At 37.7% G+C, this 19,558-nt stretch overlaps 1 protein-coding gene across 1 annotated transcript in view; it reads right to left on the reverse strand.

Annotated features, from left to right (window-relative positions):
• LOC111600556 overlaps nucleotides 1-19,558 on the reverse strand; it is a 168,253-nt gene that overhangs the window by 122,452 nt on the left and 26,243 nt on the right. Inside the window, exon 2 of the mRNA XM_030224463.1 lies at nucleotides 13,318-13,372. The gene's annotated coding sequence lies outside the window, so the exon portion shown is untranslated. The remainder of the gene's footprint in view (nucleotides 1-13,317; nucleotides 13,373-19,558) is intronic.

A 19,558-nucleotide genomic window follows, 5' to 3' on the forward strand; every position in this document is an offset into this window, starting at 1 on the left:
ACAGCAGCAAGGCCGCCATCTACAAGGCAATAGTTGTCCCAACCTTCGTATATGGTATCTCTCTATGGGGCTCCTCGGCGAAGACTACAAGGAACAAAATTCAGACCCTGCAGAATAAAGCACTACGCAGATGGACTGGAGCCAGCTGGTTTGTAAGAAACTCAGTCTTACATAGGGATTTAGCAATTCCCACAGTTGCTGAACTCATTGGGCGACACAGTTCAAGATACGCGGACAGACTTGCAGCGCATCCTAACCATCTCGCAAGCAACCTGGCTATAAACAACAATAGGCGAAGACTGAAGAGATTGCATCCTCTAGACAATATTAGAACTAATTAAGATAGTAGCTACAAGTGCAGAATAATTGGCATATCTGCCCTCCCATTAGTTAAGGTTTAGAGCTAAATGCGCTATAGAGTCTAAGACAATAAGCTGCAACAAAATAAAGAAATAAAAAAAAAACGAAAAAAAAAAAAAAAAAAAAAAAAAATGAAAGTGTTTCATTTATGTTCTGAATTCCAAATTGTTATTGATATTGATATGATAAAAGAAACAAAATATTTGTTCACTGTTAAGCCAACCATTCATTCATTCGTCATGCTGCGGGAATACGCGCGAGCCGCGCATATGCATATGCATATCTATTAATATATCATATATGTACTTCCTACGCGTGTGTACAATACACACATATACCCTCGCACATGTTGAGGACAATTTGCTCAGAAGAAATCTGCAAATGTTTGTAATTTGCACTCAAAACGAAAATTTGTGTACAATTTTACTCAATACACGCCGCAGTCACCGCATTCGCGGCATAGTCATAAAGGAATCGACGAAAATTGCGGGCTGCGCTGCTGTTGCGCTGCACACTGCATTAACTTTGTGATCATTGCTTAGATGACTGCGCAGTTTGCGTTCTCTTGCGGTTTGGCTTCTTCTAGTGCGAAAGTTGTGCGGTGGCTATTTTTAATTGAGCGTAAAATCGGCGTGAAGATTACCGCTATTTTTAATGGCGTTTGCGGTTGCTGTTGTTGTTTTGCAGAACGCACGGAAGAACCGAGAGAGCCATAAACGGCACTAAGTGCAACGTATCCTCGATGCCTTGAGCCTTGCTGTGTACACGTGATCAAAATCGGTCGAGTCGGAAGTGGTGGAAAATTTGAGTGCATTTGCAATAAAACCAATTTGGATTATTGCTCAGTGTTTGGCATAATGGTTATTCGGATTAGTGTATTCTGTTAACAGTTACCGTTATAATTGTGTGTCCGTTTTGTGGTTTCGTTTGTGAAAGCCGTAGCTAGTGAGTGTGAGCGGAATAGAGCAATTGTATAGGATAAGAAAGTGCTATGGTACTATGCCCATGATTTAAGTAGAAAAATGTATAGTGCAGATAGAAACATAGAAGCGCTGAATGTTGATCTACTTTTATGTATGCGCATGTGTATATTTAGATACTTATAATATTTATAGCATGTGTTATCTATGCTCCTGTGCTTAGCACAAGCTTCCCCAGGTATTTTGACTTAGGTAACAAAATAGGTTCTTCATCATTTTCTTTGTATTCCCACTCTCAGCTTGTTGTTCGTCACAGGGTATTTTTAGCTCGACCAGCAAAGTTAAAATGTTCTTCATCATTTACTTTCTATGCCCATTCTCTGTTCGTTGCCTTGTCACTGCGCAAATTAAAAGCTCTAACGGTTCTTTTTGCGTTCTACCGCAAAATACTGAAAACAAAAGACAAAAATTTTCAATTCCAAAACCAAATTGTCTTTTATTTCAAGCTCATTAGCTTTTAATGCAATTTCATGGGGCTCAACGCGCCTCAATTTGAGGCACGCGTAAATGTGCCAAAAATGAGAGGGCGTTAAAGCAGAAAAGAACGCTTATACATACATATATAAGTATGAATGTTTTTACATACATACGCACATTGTTCTGCATTATATTTTCATGTGTGCAATTGTTGTTGTTATACCATGTGTTTTTTTGACTTGGAGAGCATCGACTTTTGTCGTCATGAATTAAATTCTTTGCTCCATATTGTTTTTTTTTTTTTTTGAAGTAGCTGAGATGTTTTAACATTTTATGCAAATTTTCTTAAATATTTATGGAAATGTAGCATATTGTGAGAGACTGCGTCAAAATGGCAGCCAAGTAAATACATTTGCATGTGTGCGTGTGAGTGGTGCTGCCCACAAATGTTACATCAACACGAATACACATTCACACACACGCTTACTCACGCATGCCAAAGAGCACAGACATCAGCATAAATTTTAAATAAATGCTACAGAAAGAGAATATTAAATGCTGTTTTGTTGTTGCCTTCTTTATGAAATCCGCTTTACGTTGGCTCGTTCTCTATCTTTCTCTCTGTTTCTCTTGAGCTAAACGCACAACTCGCCGGCTGAGCTGTTTGGCTAATGTACCTCAAGACATTGCACAGGAAAACAAGAACAACAACAACACCAAAACGAAGGAAACGCAGCCCAAAAAATCCCAACCTCAAATTGCCTTCAGGTTGAAAGGTTAAAGGCATTTCAGTAGCAGATCAGAGTTGAGACGCTTTTCATAAGCTTTCATGTTTAGTTTTGCATGTTGTTGTTGGTGTTGCTTGATGACGTTTGCATATTCCATTCATATGCTGCCAACACACTCACACACATGGTACAGAGTCAGTGAAAAGGGAAGAGAATGTCTGACAAACAGTTATTTGAGCTGATGTTGCAATTTTTTTTGTTTGTTTCTTTTGCTTTGTTAAAGCAAATGCTACTCCAAGCTGAGAGAGAGGGAATGCGAAATAGAGCAGCCCTAACGAAGTAGCTATATGCAAATGTATTTGCCAAGTGCCAAGGCGACAGTTTTATTGAGCTTATCTCAGCTGTTGTATTGTGTAGTGGGCGTGGAAGCGAGATGCCAGCAGACAATTGACGGACGTGCCGATAAAGTGCGAGCGGCATTACGAGCAGTTGGCCATGCATAACTGGCACACATGGCAACATGCATATGAACTAAAACTGTCGATCATCAGAGATTTCACTCAACCAAATGGTGAGCATAACATGCTTAAGAGAAGAGTGACAGTGTTATGCAAGAGTGATGAAAAGAGATAGATAGCGTGCACGCTTTTTGAATCGAAAAATATTGTGAGAGTAAGAAGAGAGGCTATATATGTATAAGAGTAATGAAGATACACTTCGAAAATTATTGTGAGAGTAACAGGGAGAGCACGCATGCATAGGGAAGCAAGAATATGTGTATATGTACAGTGCAAAGGAAATGAAGATACACTTCGAAAAATATTGTGTGAGTAAAAAGAAAATATTGCATGTATACAGAAGATATTCTCTGTATACTTCATTTTATAAAGAAATGTATGGCAAAAAAAAACTCAACTAGAAGTATATTTCGCTAAGTGTAATTGAAATGTTATATAAATGCAAGCTATAATAGTTCACCATTATTTTACATTTTTCGAGCAACTTTGTGGATTATGTTTATTTCAATTGCTTTTTCATGTCCTTTCCAATTTTCCCAGCTGCTGCTGTCCACTGTTCATTTGCGGGTCCTCAAATACAAGTAAAATGTGTTTGACTTTAGTTCTAGCAGCAGCTCCTTCAGCAGTTGCTTCATTTTGCATACAATTTTCCAAGTTCAGCTCCCACTTTTATGGCAGATACACTTTGTGCTATGTTAATATTTCTCACATCTAATAAAGTTTTCGCATACTATCAAAAGTTGTTCAACGTTCAACTATCAACAAACGTTGGCACGCCCTTTGCTACCTGCCTTTGCATAGTCTGCCAACAGTCCTGGTGCCCCTTCGTAGCATATACATGCACACACATACACTCATACCCAACTGTACTTGGCATCCATCTAATGCGCTTAATCAAATGTTTATCTTTACGCTAGCAGCTCCCTTACGTTTACCCATGCCCCTCATCCCTTCTGCTGCTCCCCTTTGTCGCCTTTTGCCTTTCCTGGTTTTTGTGATTTTTCTCATTTATTTTCGAGCGCATAGATTATGTAAATTTTACTACTTTCACTTCGACATTTTCATTATGTCGAGCCAGAGGAAGACAACGTCTTGCTTCACCTTCTCCGCTCCTCTAAATTTCCGTCTGTGAAAAATTGCGCGTTCATTTCGGAAAAAAGAAGTCAGAATTCGTATTTAAAATACTTGCACATAATTTATTTTCTCGCGAATACAAATCATTTCATTTTCGTGCAAGTCACGACGGCGCAAAAGTGTAGCATATCTTCCAGGGCCATTAAAGCGAACCTACCCCACCCAACAGCCTCAGCCCAACTCACTTTGCGCCAGGCATGGGGCTCCTGATGATGGTTATATTACATTAACTGCAGCCAGCAACAAAATAGTTCCGTGTGCCAAAAGTAAAATGAAAATAAAATTTTGCCTAACAAAAAAGTATGGCTAAGGAGCCATGGAGCACATAGCGCACACAGCGCAATGAATATGTAACTAGTTCGAGGGCTTAGCAGGGGCTGCGAGGGAGTCAAGGGTCCTCGAATGCTTGATGCGCTGCATTTAATGTCTAAAGTAATTTGGGTACAAAAAATGATATAAAATCCATATAAAGGATATGATATTCTAATAAGCATTTTGGCAAGACGCCATCTGCTGTTTGAAATTGGCAACAAGTGATTGCATTTATGGTATAGAAATCTCTATCTATTTACATTAGGCATTGTAGTTTCATTGGCATACTGATTGACTAGATGATTGATTGGTATACTGAAAGATGAACAGATTGATTGACTGACAGAATGCAAGTTAGCTGATTGATTGATTGATTGACAAATTTACTAACAACTCATTGACTGATTGGTAACTGACAGGATTCAATTACTAACTGACGGCTGACGAAGGGTTGAATCGACTAACTAATTTACAGCGTGAATTACAATTTTTAAAAACTTTTCTTTGCATCCAAAGAAGTTTTGGAGCTTCAGCCTCCATCACATAGCTAACATGCCCAGGCAGTAACCGACAGTAACACAGCTGCAAGTCAGTCAAGTGTGACACGCCCATTACTGCGTTTATGGGGGCGTCACATGTATGTGGCCTGGTGTTAAGCTAGGTAAACAGAGTTATGTTAGACTGTCACTTCGCTCATTAGTCTGTTCGCGTTAAGTGCATATATTTTTAATGCTGGCGACTCGGCGTATGCGTAATTAAATTTCATGTGCGGAAAAAACTGCGCCACAAATGAAACCAGGTTGTCTCAGAGACAAAGAGTGAGAGGGAGTGCGAGAGGCAGGGCATTGGGCTGCTCAGGTAAATTGTTTGTTGTAACATGCGGGCGTCGGATGCTGCGGCGCATCCACTGTTTGCAATTTAAATTCTGAAAAGTTAACTGCTTGGAAAGAGCTCTCGCACACATGCCTCAAAAGCAGAGCAAAGTTTCAATAATGGAAGGAAGTCTGAAGCGATGAGGGAGTGGCGCACAGCGAGATACTCTCTACTCGGAGATAATTGTGTTTTCTTCTTCTTGAAGAGATAAATTAAACTCAAATTGCTTACGTTTGGCTACCTTAAGATGACATACGATATATTTTCTAGTATATCTTGTCTTTATTTACTTTCTCTCACTGTTTTTTAGAGTCACAATATCCCCCATTTCATGACTCCTGCCAGGGTATGCTGCCTGCCCATCAACGCTGTGACTGACAGTTTTGCGCACAGGTCAAAGTTCAAACATGCATGCAACCCGAGCAGGCAGCCATCAGCTCACGTTTATTTGCATAAATTTCGAGAGCTGCCAGCTAAAGCTAAATCCCATTGCCGAAATTCAAGAGCAGCTCGCTGCAATCCTCTCAACTGTTATCTTGTCAAGCGCAACGTTGTTATTGTTGTTGTGCTGGCAAATATCAACAACTGTCTGTCCGTTCATCCGTTTCTCCGTCCGAGCTGTCGCCTCTGTCTGACTATCTGTCTGGCCTGACAGACGTTTGGTTTTCCACCAGATCAACACTTAATTGCTTGACCTTTTTTTTCAGTGCTTTTTTTCCAGTCAGTTCAGGCGCCTGCCCCTGGACCTCTTGTGGTTGTCGCCACTGTTGACCTTTGACGGCGCTGCAAGCTTTGCATGCGTCAACGCTGACTGAGTCGCTCCTGCTGTCGAGCTAACCATTGACATGGATAACCACTTGGAGTCAAGTGCCAACAGGCCCAAGGCCTCAACAATGCCCAACAACAACAAGTTCCAAGCCACATGGAAAATTCACTTCAAATGAACAATTTGAAAAATTTTGAACTGCAAAGCGTTTAGTTGTTGCTCAAAGCGGCTAACGGTCGTTTGTTAGAGTTGAACTGAGTGTGAGTGTGTTTCGATTGATAGTTGACGGATAAATGACACGAAGTCATTTCTATATAATTCACATCGAATTTGAGCTATAGATAAATCGAGAAAATATAAATAAAAATATATATATTACCTTAAGTTTATTGAAATCTAAGTAAGAGTAAGAGATGTTACTTTTCAATCATTTTATGTAGTTGTTCAGGAACTAGTTCAATTGATATGTTCAATTATCTCTTCATGACTAAGATATAAAAAGTAACTTAATATTACCTTAGGTTTATACACAACTAACAACTACACATACCCCACAATCAATGCCATTCATCGTAGTTATTCAGGAACTAGTTCATTTGATATGTTCAATTATCTCTTCATGACTAAGATATAAAGTCAACTAAATATTACCTTGGGTTTATTCAAAGCTAACAATTGCTTTTACCCCACAATCAATCCCATTTATCGTAGTTATTCAGGAACTAGTTCATTTGATATGTTCAATTATCTCTTCATGACTAAGATATAAAAGCAACTAAATATTACCTTAGGTTTATTCAAAGCTAACAACTACATTTACTCCACAATCAATGCCATTCAACGTAGTTATTCAGGAACTAGTTCATTTGAATTTTTTAATTATCTTTCCCTGAGCAGTATAGAGAAATCCACTAAATATTAGCTTAAGTTTGTAAAAGAGTAAAATCTTCTCTTACTCCCTAATCAATGGTATGCGAAGCAACTGTTCAGGAACTAGTTCATTTGAATTATTAAAGTATCTTTGCATGAAAAATCAACTAAATATGCCCTTAAGCTTATTCAAACTTAACAACTTCTCTTACTGCCCAATCGTTGTCATCCATTGTAGTTGCTCAGGAACTAGTTCAATTGATATGTTCAATTCAGAGCGCAACAAATCATTTGACAGAACAATGAAAACCAATTGACACCCATCCCCTTGGCACCCCGCCCCATTGGGTCTTATGGGTTTGGTGCACTCCGACAACTGTCAACAGCCTCAATCAGCATTTTGTCATGCATTGTGCTAACATTCATTTGTCGCACCTGAAAGTCTAACGGAGCCAGCAACTGCAGCAGCCCTGCTGATTCGAGCAGCTCTTGTGTTTTTGCTGTTCAACTTGGGGCGATTTGCATATTTATTCTTAACCAAAATCTAATAAAAACATTGCAGCAAAGCAAATGCATAAATCAACAGCAAGCAAATGGGGCATGGTTGGGGCGGGGCAGACGCTGCTTTAGAGGTTAGATTTTAGGGCTCTGTTTTTTCTTTTGGACATGAAATACCAAAACCAAGTGCCATGTAAAATCCCACAAGTGCATAAATTTTAAGCGTTCACCTACTGTTATGATGGCCACAAAATCTACACACACACGCACACACGCAGAGCATGCGCATCCGACCACACACACCTGCTGTGTGTGCCCGCAAGCTGACATTGTGTGTGGCATAGCAGCAACAACAACAACAACATGGAGCAGCGAAGAAACAACTTTAATGTGCAGTTGCTGCAGCTATGAAAACAACTTCAAGATGCAACATGTGTGCATAAGAGTGTGCGTGTGTGTGTGTGGCTGTGTGTGTTTGCCTGCCTGCAGAGATTTTTGGACATGTGCCGCATACCTCAGCGCCAACTTATGGCTACATTTTTTGCCCATTTTTATGCAGCATTTTTGGCTGCCGAGATTTCTAGCGGCATAAAAAACCACCGAAAAAGAAGAAGAATCTGAAGAAAACAAGAAGCTGCTGCTAAACTTTCGCCTGAGCAAATAAAAATGTGCTGCGGCAGCTGCAAGACGTTTAATACACTTGCCGAGGGTATGGAAACTGTGAGATGAAGTGGGACATAGTTGAACATAGGCTGATGAGGATGGCGTTTAAATATTGAGTTAATGAAATTAATATATATATATGAATATAGCTGAAGTATGAGGCTATAAGATATATAATAAGAGATATATCGACTGTATGCAATAGAGAGGGAGAGGGAGAGAGAGGCAGATAGAAAGTTGATTAAATTTTGTAATGCTTTTGAAAAGCCTGTTCTATTGTGAGCAATGAACAATAGAAGACAAGTTTATAAATATTCTCTCTCATTCTTACTAATATAAGTCTTCTCTCTTTTACAGTTTCCATCAGTCTCATTTAGTTTCGCAGCTCTACTTTAATGTGCCAACATAGACTCTCGGCTACTTATCAGCTATAAATATAAGCGCATTTCATATTCGACTTGAATTGGTTTTTCCTGCACTTGGACGTGACCTGCCCAATCTGCTTTCTCTTGCACCCCGCTCACCAGCCCCAGCCATTAGCCTGTTCCGCATGTCAACTGGAGCGGCAATAAGTGCCATGCATATTGTCGCAGCCAGGTGACGCCACAAGCGCTGCTTGACAGCATAAACTGCAACTTGGCTGCTAACTTGGCTTATTGGCATTGCCAGGTAAAAGTCGCAACGATAGTTGAGCAGTAAATGGCACGCAACAAAATGAGAGAGAGCGAGAAAAAAGAAACTACTATGGCTTGGCTTAAACCTCAGCGCAGAAGCTTACCAAAAGGCGGGCAAAACTTTCTTTTATGGCGCAGCTTGAAAAATTGTGCTTGGCATAAAAGGCGCAATTATATAGAATGCAGTTTGATTAAGGCAAATGAAATGGCAAAAGCTATTAAAAATAGTAACTTAATAACCATAAAAGTAAGCCCGATAAACAAATACAATCTCTGGCAAACATCTTGAATAACTGCATATTGCGCAGAGCTCACCTGTATCTAAATTGACAACGGAAAACAAAAAACTCTCTCTTAAATAAAAATTTAGCTAGAGTTTTATCGTCTGCCCAATATCTATGCACATGTTCCATATGAGCACGAAAAAAAGGAGTAAAAATGGATTTTGTTGCTCCTCTCGCTTCCCCCTTTTCGTTCATCAACAATACATGAGCAATTCACACTAGTTTCCCCCTATTTTCCACTTCGCGATTTTATTTTTTTGGCTGTTTCTGTTTTTCTTTCCACAGCCCTTGAAGCAATTTACGCGCTGGTAACGATTGCATTGCAATTGCTTGACCCACATGTCATAAACAATAAAATATATTAAAATATATACGCGGCATATGCGAGTGGACCCATTTAAAACAGGACGAACAACAGCTCGAACAATGGCCAATGGCCAATGCACCATGGGGATGGCTGGCTGGCTGGCTGGCTGGCCGACTCGCTGTAAAATTTAAACAAATTTTTGCACATTTCCTGTTGCCCATTGTTGTGCATTGTTCATTCTCTGTTCTCTGCACTCGAATGTGTGCTGCGTTGCACTTGCAGCTTGACACAGTTTTCAACCACACCCATTTATTTGCAATGTCAACGAGCCTGTTTCAAAAATATAAAAAAAAAAACAACAAAATGAAATGAAATATGAAAATATTCGCATTGTTTTCGTTGGGTATGCCAAACGCAATAATACGCTGTAGCCGAGCTCATAAAGAAGGCAAAATTGTATTTGAGCTTTTATTAAATGTATAAAATAGTTAGAGGTTATAGAATTATTATATATATAATACAATAAAAAAGTTATAAATATATTAATGAAGAGTGCATTTAAAAAAGAAAATATAGTAAAAGAAATTTTCAAACACATTAAACTATTAGTACAATAAGGTAACTTTGGAAGAGTGAAAAAGATGGTCCTGACAATATTACTTTTAAAATTGTTTATTATAAATTTTAATAAAAAAAAATTGCAGCTCCAGTTTTTATGGCAAAGTTGACAACTGCAATTTAATCAAAGTGATTTGACAATTTATTAGTCAGTTAATAATTAATTTTTACAATTAATAATGAAATAATTTATGATCTATTATGTAAATGTCAATATTTTTATTTATATTTAAAAATTTATTTTTTCTTTCAATAATTGCACAAATATATTTAAATGATGACCAAATATATATTACATTTTTTTCGAAAATTTTATTTTTCTATGTTAATTTTTTATAATTTTGTGCATTTTTTTGCACCTCATGAATAAATATTTCTTCACCTTTAAAACTCCTCATAGCCAGTCTTAAATTCTACAGGATATTCGACAAACATGTCCATTGTGATGCTTCGTGTTTGTTTATTTGTTAGCGCCTTCTGCTAATAGTTACAACAGGCAGCAGGCCATGAAATTTGCATGTAATAATGTGAGCAGCAGCAGCAGCAGCAGCAGCAGCTGCATACATGATGCGAGCAAATGCTTAGCTTCTCGAGACGCGACCTTGAACCAAGCCGCAATGCAATGCAACAGACAGCTACAGATAACGCCTCTTTGCTGTCGAGGCAATTGCCAATTGGCTTAGCAGCTAATTAGCCGTTAGGGTGGGCGTGGGCGTGGGCAATGGCGGCAGCTTAAATGAATTTTAAGTGAGCCACTTAAAGCCGAACTTAAGTTTATTTTTGTGGCTTGCAGCATTTTATTGGGTTTTAATTTCCGTTCTTGAAGGAATGCATGTGAGGCAGCCGCAAGAGCGTGTGTGAAAATTGAAATGTCAACTCTGGCAAGTCGACTTGCCCCACTACGTCTCTATAGCTCTGCCTCTCCCTCTCTCTTTCCCTCCCTCTCGGTCTCTTTCCTTTTTACTCTGAATTTGGTTGAATCCCTTGCTGCAGTCAGTGCAAGCCATGTCGTGGTTCGCTTTTGCTGCCGTTGACAGTCATTGACAGCGACGAGGACAAAAACGAGTACCATATCGAACGGGTAGTCAAGCGAGGACAGAGGGACGTTATGAATGCTGGGTGGAGAGTGGGGAGTGGAGAGTGGGAAGTGAGTGAGCAGGGACTCTCGCATAATATGCAGGCAATGTTGCATGCTGGGCTGCACTTAATGCTGACTCAACGCTATATAAGTTCTTATTTGCCAGGCGACTTGGCTTCCCAGCACTCCTCTCTGTCTTTGTCATGTTTCGATACTTTCGCTTGGCTTGACAACGTGCGGTACTTAATTTGTGCTCTACATCGGTCATAGTCGACACTTGAGTGTGCTTTGCTGAGGCGCATACTAATTTATGGAAATTTTAAGTCTCTTTTCAATTCTTTTGACTGCAGTGAAAGATGAACTTGGTTTGAATAGCCACGTTTTTATAGGCCTAAAGAAAGAGTTTCCCAGAGCTGTGTTAGGAGTTTTATATAATAATAAAATAATAAATAAATTAAAACTATTTTTATAACTTTTATTTTATTATAACTAATAACTTCTAGTTAGCTCATTTACAATTCGCTTGAATTTAACTTATTTTTATAAATATTTTATTATTTTAAGCAAAGCTACTTGAGCTCCTTCTTGTTTGGCCTCGCACAGCATTGCTTGGCCTCGCTCTGCCCTGCGCTGCGCCCGCAGAACACTTACCCCGATGGCCCGCTAAAAAATCTTTAGCTGCTTTTTAGCACAAATCCTTTTTTGTAGTTTAAAACGCTTTGGACAGGATTTAGTTGCATGACTTTTTGCTTTTAACATTTTGTAAGCCCACATTTCTAGTGTGTTGGTCAGTTCGCAGCCGCATTTCCCACAAACCCGCCTCTCCCTCTCCCTCCTTGTCAAACACCCACTCGTCTCCCTTCAGCGCTTAACTGCTGACTGGCCTGAAGCTGTGCTGTGATCCTTATTCGGTTTCTGCACCAGACACGTAGCTCCATGGCCAAACGTGCGCGGCATTTTCAAATACAAATACATGTCCGCATTTTGTAGCTGCCACCCACTTACTTAGCAGCGTTCCTAACATCTAACCCGACTTAACCCTTTACTTTCAATAAATTCTATTTGAGTTTTAATTTTTTTCTTTTCGTGTCGATCGCATCTTTATTTTAACATTACAATTTGTTGTGGTCTACTTAAGATCAGAGTTCCCAAACAGTTATTATATAAGGGCTAATTGGTAGCCTGTTGACAGTAAAAACATCTTCAAATACCCTTTAGTTTGATTAATCCTTAAGAAGAGGTATGCCTATTTTGAGAAGGAAATATTTGAGATACTTTACAGTTTGTATTTATTCTTAAGTAGTATAAAGCGTCGAAAGGAACTGGTTAAGATCGTTTCTTTCATGATCTAAGGAACTGAAGGCAGCTCTTTGCACATCACAGGTTGATCAAGTTTCTACTCAACTTATGAAAACCATTTTCGGCTTGCATTAAATCGACTAAAAGTCAATAGCAAAATTTCATTTAATTTTCCTTGTAAATAATATTTAAAAATTTTAGTTGTGTTTACATTAACTAAACTTTAGAATATCTCCTAGTCGAGCTTACTTGACTTCTAGTTGTTTTATTTCCAGTTTTGTTAATTCGGTCAATATTTGCGGACGCACGAAATAAAAATGGAAAACTCAGCGAAAAAGTTTTCGCAGCGCTGTCGCAATGGCAGTGGCGACCAAGTTGAGGGAAAATAATGAAAAAATCTATTTAACCCCTTAATGGCTCTTGGGCTAAAGTTTTGTGTGTTCTGTTTTCCTTTTTTTCGCTGCTTCTTCTTCGTTCTGTACTATGTGGTCTGTAGTTTGTTTTGGTCAAGAGAAAGAGAGCAGAAAGCAGCTAACTTTTGAACTATTTGTAAAGGCTGAACACTAGAGTAATAGCATATATATACAAAGCGCTCTCTAAATATATATATAAATTTATTTATATATATATATATATATATATATATATATATATATATATATATATATATATATATATATATATATATATATATATATATATATAAGCAACAGTTGTAACAGCTGCAGAGCGAAAGGCAATTTAAGTCGTTTAAAGTTTTTGCCCAAAAATATTCACATAAAAAGTGCTTTGAGCTAAATATTCATTTGGGTTTTCATTGCTATTATTATCCTGTTTATTATTATTATTATAATTATTTTTTGTATTATTATTGTTTATTTTTATTTTAGCGTTTGCTCTTAGCGCTAATTATATGTCGAGTTGTTTGCACAATTTACCTGCTGTTTAGTTTGGCTGCCACGCTCCAGTTCTTCAGTTCACTTGGATTCAGTTCTGAAAAGCATAAAGCAAACAATTTTTTTTCATTTTATTAGTTTTTTAATTTAATTTATTTGTGCTTCTTTTGTTTTGTTGCTGTTGAGGCTTAGATTTAATGTTAATTAGCTTGAGTTACAGTTGGGAAATTCTGCCGAGAATATGGCTTCAGTTGAAAATAAATAAATATAAAAGGAGGAAACCATTAATTGAAATTAAATTTTAAGGCAAATTTAATACTTGGTTTGTGTTGCATAAATGCCAATTTGCTAGACCTTTTATACCCTAAAGTACATAGCATCTCGTGATACTGAAGATGGAAGGATGCATCTCTGAGTCCATCATTTATATATATATATATTCATCTCACCAGCAACTTGATTTTATTTTAGATATATGCTCTGTAAATACCACTCATTAGGCTATACTTCTGTGCTACATAAAACATGGCTTAAAGAAACCAAAATATTCAACGTGGCAGCCGCAATGGCAAACAGCTGACCATAAATAATCAAATCTTGTACACAATCTGCAAACAGATTTTGCGTTTCTAATAAATTTCACTTTGCGAGCGAGCGAAAAGGCAGCCAAAGAAAGTCAACAGTCCTTAGTATATATACAACATAGTACATCTGCCTTATATATATATCTAATAAAAACGAAGATTGGCCCTGAAGGCTGTCCACGCAAAAAGCCAAAAGCTTTTTGCCAGACAAGAAAATATAAAAATTTATATTTATATTTATGTCAGGGCGATATATGGAATTTGTTGGCGTGGCGATTTTTCGATAGTAAACACTATGGAAAAAAATGTATATATATCTATATATCTATATATATATATATATATATATATATATATATATATATATATATATGATGTGTAGCAGAGACAAGCAGTGATAACAGACACTGAGGAGCGACAGCAAATTATGGCTCACTGATTTTATAAGCAATTGTGTATGCCCTAACAAGGAGTACTTTGAGTTTGCAATGAAGTGTGGAATATGCTGAGAGTTGTATATTACATTATTATCAAGAATACTTTATATAAGAAGTTGTTGGTCTTATATTTCAGATGGGTCTATAAAAGACATCCAAGAAAAATAAGTTTTCTCTTTAATTTTTTCTTTTGCAGCCTGTTTTGTTAAAGGAAAATTTTGGGACTCAAAAATCGCACTGTGATTTGAACTTAAAACAAGCTTAGTCTTCTAGAAGTAAATAGCTTAAAAGTTTGTTTTTTTTATTACCCTATAAAAAAACTATATAAATTAAATAAATTAAGAATATCACTCCAATAAATATAAATCAAAAAAATATATGAAAGAGCATCACATCATTGTCATTTCATAGTTAACTCAATCACATTTTCGATGAGGCTTGGGCTTCTTTTTTGTCTGTCTGTTGTCAAGGACTCGGCCTCTTATATCTGCGGTGTGAAAATGTGGTTAGAAGTCAAGAACATCATAAAAACGTTGGCGTTTGGCTGGTTGAAGGTCGCACGACGCAGCAGTCGAACAGCTGTTGGAATGGAACGCTCTGGGATTGTTCTAACTCAGCTGCGAGCGTCGCCAGCGAAATCGGAGATTTTTTTGTATATTTCGAAGGCCCTGGGGCCAGTTGGCTCGTGTTGGGCTATTCACGGATTTTCGTGCTTTATTTTGCCTCTTTTTTTTGGCGGCACAAGAACAATGCGAAAACAAAACTTTCATTGCATAACAATAGGCGCAATGGCGTGCCACAAGCAGCATTTAAATATAAATACCTGCAGCTCGAGCAGAAAAACCACCAGAAAAAGCCGCCGCTGGCTAAAAAGTGAAAAGTTTTCTGCGTTTTACAGGTAATTTCTGTTTCTTTCTCTGTCTGTGCCCTTCTATCTATCTCGGTCTCACTCTTTGGTCGTTGGCACGTGAAAGAAAAAGTACAGGTGGCTTTTGGTCTATCCTCGTGGCCAGCAGAATAAATAAACTTCAACTTTTTGCTGGCCACAAGAAGCGAAAGAGCGGCGAGAGGGAGAACCCTAAAAAATCTACGAATCTGGAAAATATATCTACAAATATGTAACAATAACAAATGAGAAACAGAAACGGGCACAAAATTTCAAATAATAAACAAAAAAGAGATGCAAAAAAAGAGAAAATAAAATAAAAAAAACTCGTACAAGAAAAGTTTTATTTATTATTTTGGTTGCAGGCAAAGCGTGAAAAATTTGTTAAGCTTAAAATTGTGTTTTTTACGGATTTCGCTTTTGTTTTTTATGGTTTTAAGGTAGCAAATCATTGCGAACAAATACATACAAGCTGTTATTTACAGAGAGAGAGAGAGGAGCAGGTATGCCAGCTGCAGCAGTTGAGTGTAATGCTTAGAGTATAAGGAGGCACAAAATGGGTCAACAGTGAACAATGCAACACGAAAAAAAACTAGAGCAGCTACGATATGGATTAAAAAGAAAACTTGCTTAAGTCTTTAAGCTACATTTACAATGTTTCCTATTTACAAATGGAAAATTTTCTTGTCTAAAGTCTTAAAGATCTGTAAAATAAAACTTGTTTATAAATGAACATTTATATGACTGGCGTTATTTTTATTATAAAAACCTTTTGTTTTGTATATAAATTAAATTGAATTCAGGTTTTTGCTATACAAAATAATTTATTTGTATTATTTTTTATCTATTTCTAAAGGATCATTAACAAAATTAACTTACAAATTTAATACATTTATTTGTAAAATATTCTTTAAACAGCGTCTCACTTCCCTCACAATACTTTCACATTTTCATGAGCTTTTCCAATGATTTCCCTTTGTTTTTCCATTGCAGTCCCATAGTTCTATTTGTTCATCAATTATCATTAAGTCCATGCCCATCTGCCCACGGCTGTCTAGTTAAATTTTCGCATATCCACTGCTCGGCGTCTCGCTCGGCTCAACCCTTACAGCGTGACCACTCAACCTGCATTTTCTCATTATTTATACCGAGCTTTTTGGTTCTACCTTTTCGCTGTGATGCGCCACAAAATAATTGCCTACTTTTCAGGGCGCGAGGCACAGAAAACTTCATTTGAATGCAGGGATTTCCCCGTGGGAGCAAATTCCGTTGCCTATTACAGTTTTTTCATTCGCTTTTGCCTCCACAAGCATCCATTTTATTTTTGCAAAATTATACAAATTAATTTGGGAGCGACAATTGCGGAGTTTTGAGTCCCAGGGCCAGCCCCACGGCTCTTCTTCACCTCGCTGTATTCTTCAGTTGCGGAGCTGTGCCCATTTCGCGGGCAGCGCATTAATTATGCTCAAGTGTCCGCTGGGAATGTGGCCAACACTTGTTATGTAATGACTTTTGTAGGCGTGGTAGCCGTTGGAGTGGGAGGCGGGGCGTGATCACAGTGGACCGTGAGCGGCGTTGAGAGCACGAGAGAGCGAACAGGGAAACGTGGCTTTTTGTCAACGCGTCGCGTTGTTAGACAAGTTTGTGATTTGATTTAACAAACTGAGTTGGGCAACTGTGGGAATTCCTATTTGAAGAGCCTTAACTTGTTAGCAGAGGCGAGGAGAAACCGTGGCAGTGAGCGAGCTGAAAGCCTTTTGCTAAATAAAACTAAAGCGCTCGCTGGCAGCCGCGGTAAAAATTTATCGGCTCCGACAGCTGCATGGCAATATATCACAGATTTATGTCAGCATCATGAAAATACCATACGCAGTTAAAGAAATAAATACACACACACACACACAATACAACTATGAAAGCACAACGAAAGTAAATAGAGCGAAAAAACAATGCCAAAACAGAAGCAGCAACAAACACGACTGCAAATGTTTTTACGAAATCGAGCCAAAAGCGGAAACGAAAATGTTGAAGCTCAAAAGCAGAGAAAAGCGTAAAAACAATAAAAAGAAGAACAGAACACAAATTCGTGACTTGTTGGCATTGTGTGTGGGTCGGCGTGGCTGTGCATCAGTGTGTGTCGACTTTTAGCAAATGGTAAACAAATTGTAAACCTTATCAGTGATTGTACATAGGCGTTTTATGGTACGAGCAGTTCAAACAGCGAGAGAAAGTAAATGAAGCAAGCTGAATCATGCACACGATGCGGTTAAAGTTTAAATAAAACGCAAAATATAAAGTTATTTATAGACTTTTTAGATTGTGCCTCGCTTTTAACTAAATTATCTTAGCTTGTTTTTATTGCTTCGATTTTTTATAAATTTAAGTAACTCGAGTTTAGGCTGTACAAAATAGCGAAATAAAGATTTTTTTTTGTTTAAGAGTGTACTATATTAAATTGATGAATGATTAATGGACTTATATATATTAGACTTATATATATATTATAGTATTTAAACCAAAAAATATGTGTAAAATATAATACTTGAAATTAGACTATTATTATATCTTTATCCCCCTTTTATGTAGCCACTACTATTTTTATGAACAACTACATTTTTTAAAGTTTTCTTTGTCCCTAAGCGCACGTGATCCTAAGTTTGAAACTAAAAAATATACAAAATAATAAAAAAAAATATGTTAATGTTAATAATCCTTTTAAAATGTTTTCAAAACATTGCGCTTATCACACAATTGTCTTGCATAACATTTAGTACTCAGTCGCACTACTATTTTTATGAACAAACCCGTATATAGACGAACTCACAGACAGACCCATCAATCTCACTATTCTGTTATTAAGTTGGGTAGATCAATCAGCAAATGGAGATTCCAATTATCTGTTTATTATATTAGAACAATTTGCTCTGCTGCATTTTCACACTTAGAGCTTGAAGAGCACTTGATTCTCTTACAATACATATAAATTAGAGTCCAGACAGCTTTTCACGCTGATAAAATAAATGTTAAATAATTCTCTAGAGCAACAGCAGCTGCTGTCAAGCAGCACTCTTCACTCGGGTTGTCCCAGGCATTAATTTGCGCAAATGACAAAAGCATGTTGCAAATGGAAATTCTGTCTGTCAAAAATATACGTAAGTGGGTTAAAATCATTTACAACTGTTTTTCTTTTAGCAACTGCTGCTGCTGCTGCTGCGCTCTTGTTGTTGTTGTTCACCTGACATGAAGTTTAATAATGACCCTTGCATAATTAGTGAATTTTGCTGTTGCATTGTGACTGTCTTGGTTTGAGGTATTGAAACTGAGTTGTGCGCTTCACGCCTGCAGTTGACACAACAATAAATTTAAAGCCAGTTTGTCCCACACACACACAATTAGTTGGGGTTAGTGTAGAGCACACTTTAACCAGAGCAGCCAGTTTACAGCAAGTGATTTATGTGCTCAAAGTTCCAGAGAACTAAAAAAAATACGCTCAAAGCGGCAAAAGGCTATGCAAAACTTCAAAAACAACTGTCGAGTCGAGTTGCCAAAGCCGCAGCAATAAAAAATTGTCGCAGAAGATATAGCGAATCGGTTTCAGGCAAACATATGTATATATATATATGTATATATATGTATAAGTGTGTGTGTGTGTGTGTGTATGTCTATATACGAGTTACTAGAGGCAGTCACATGTGTTCCAATCCAATCGAAAGTGTCGTAAATTGGGTCAGACGCGCCTTCGCCTAGCGGCTAAATTCTTAAATCAAAGGCAGCTGAGAAAAGCGAAGCAGCAAAGGCATCGATTAAAAGATACCCTGTAGGCAGGCACATAACTAAACTAATACATAACTAACTAGTAGAAAAAGTATAAGAATTTATGAACGATCTATATTATAATATCTATAAAAGTTATGGAACTCAGATGAAGAAGAAACTTTATTTAAATAGTAAAATAGTTACAAGAAATTGGTAAAACAAAGGTAAAGACCTTGGACAGCAACATGCCTTTCTTACACACTTGCAACAATTACAGGGTATTCAAAACCCAACATCCGTCTTTAGCCTCAACTCTAACATCCATGCTACCAGCTACACACAGATCCATGGCACGCCCACGCGGCATTTCGTGGCGCAACAAATTGCCGAACCGTGGCAAGCATTGAGTGTTGCCTACAAATTGTATTTGTGTGGCAAGCAGTGCGCAAAGCATGGAGCGTGGCAGTGTGGCAAGCAAACGTGTGGCACGGGCCGCAAGACGAACTCGGCTGCAAATCAATTTATCAATTTGCAATTTGTAAGTTTCGCAGGCGGCAGACAAAAGAAAAATCACATGAAATTACGTTTCATTGCAAGTAAAATGGAGAGTGAAACTAAGG

The sequence above is a fragment of the Drosophila hydei genome, unplaced genomic scaffold (assembly GCF_003285905.1).
Source record: "Drosophila hydei strain 15085-1641.00,03,60 unplaced genomic scaffold, DhydRS2 tig00008114-arrow-pilon, whole genome shotgun sequence".
Taxonomy (NCBI): Eukaryota; Metazoa; Arthropoda; class Insecta; order Diptera; family Drosophilidae; genus Drosophila; species Drosophila hydei.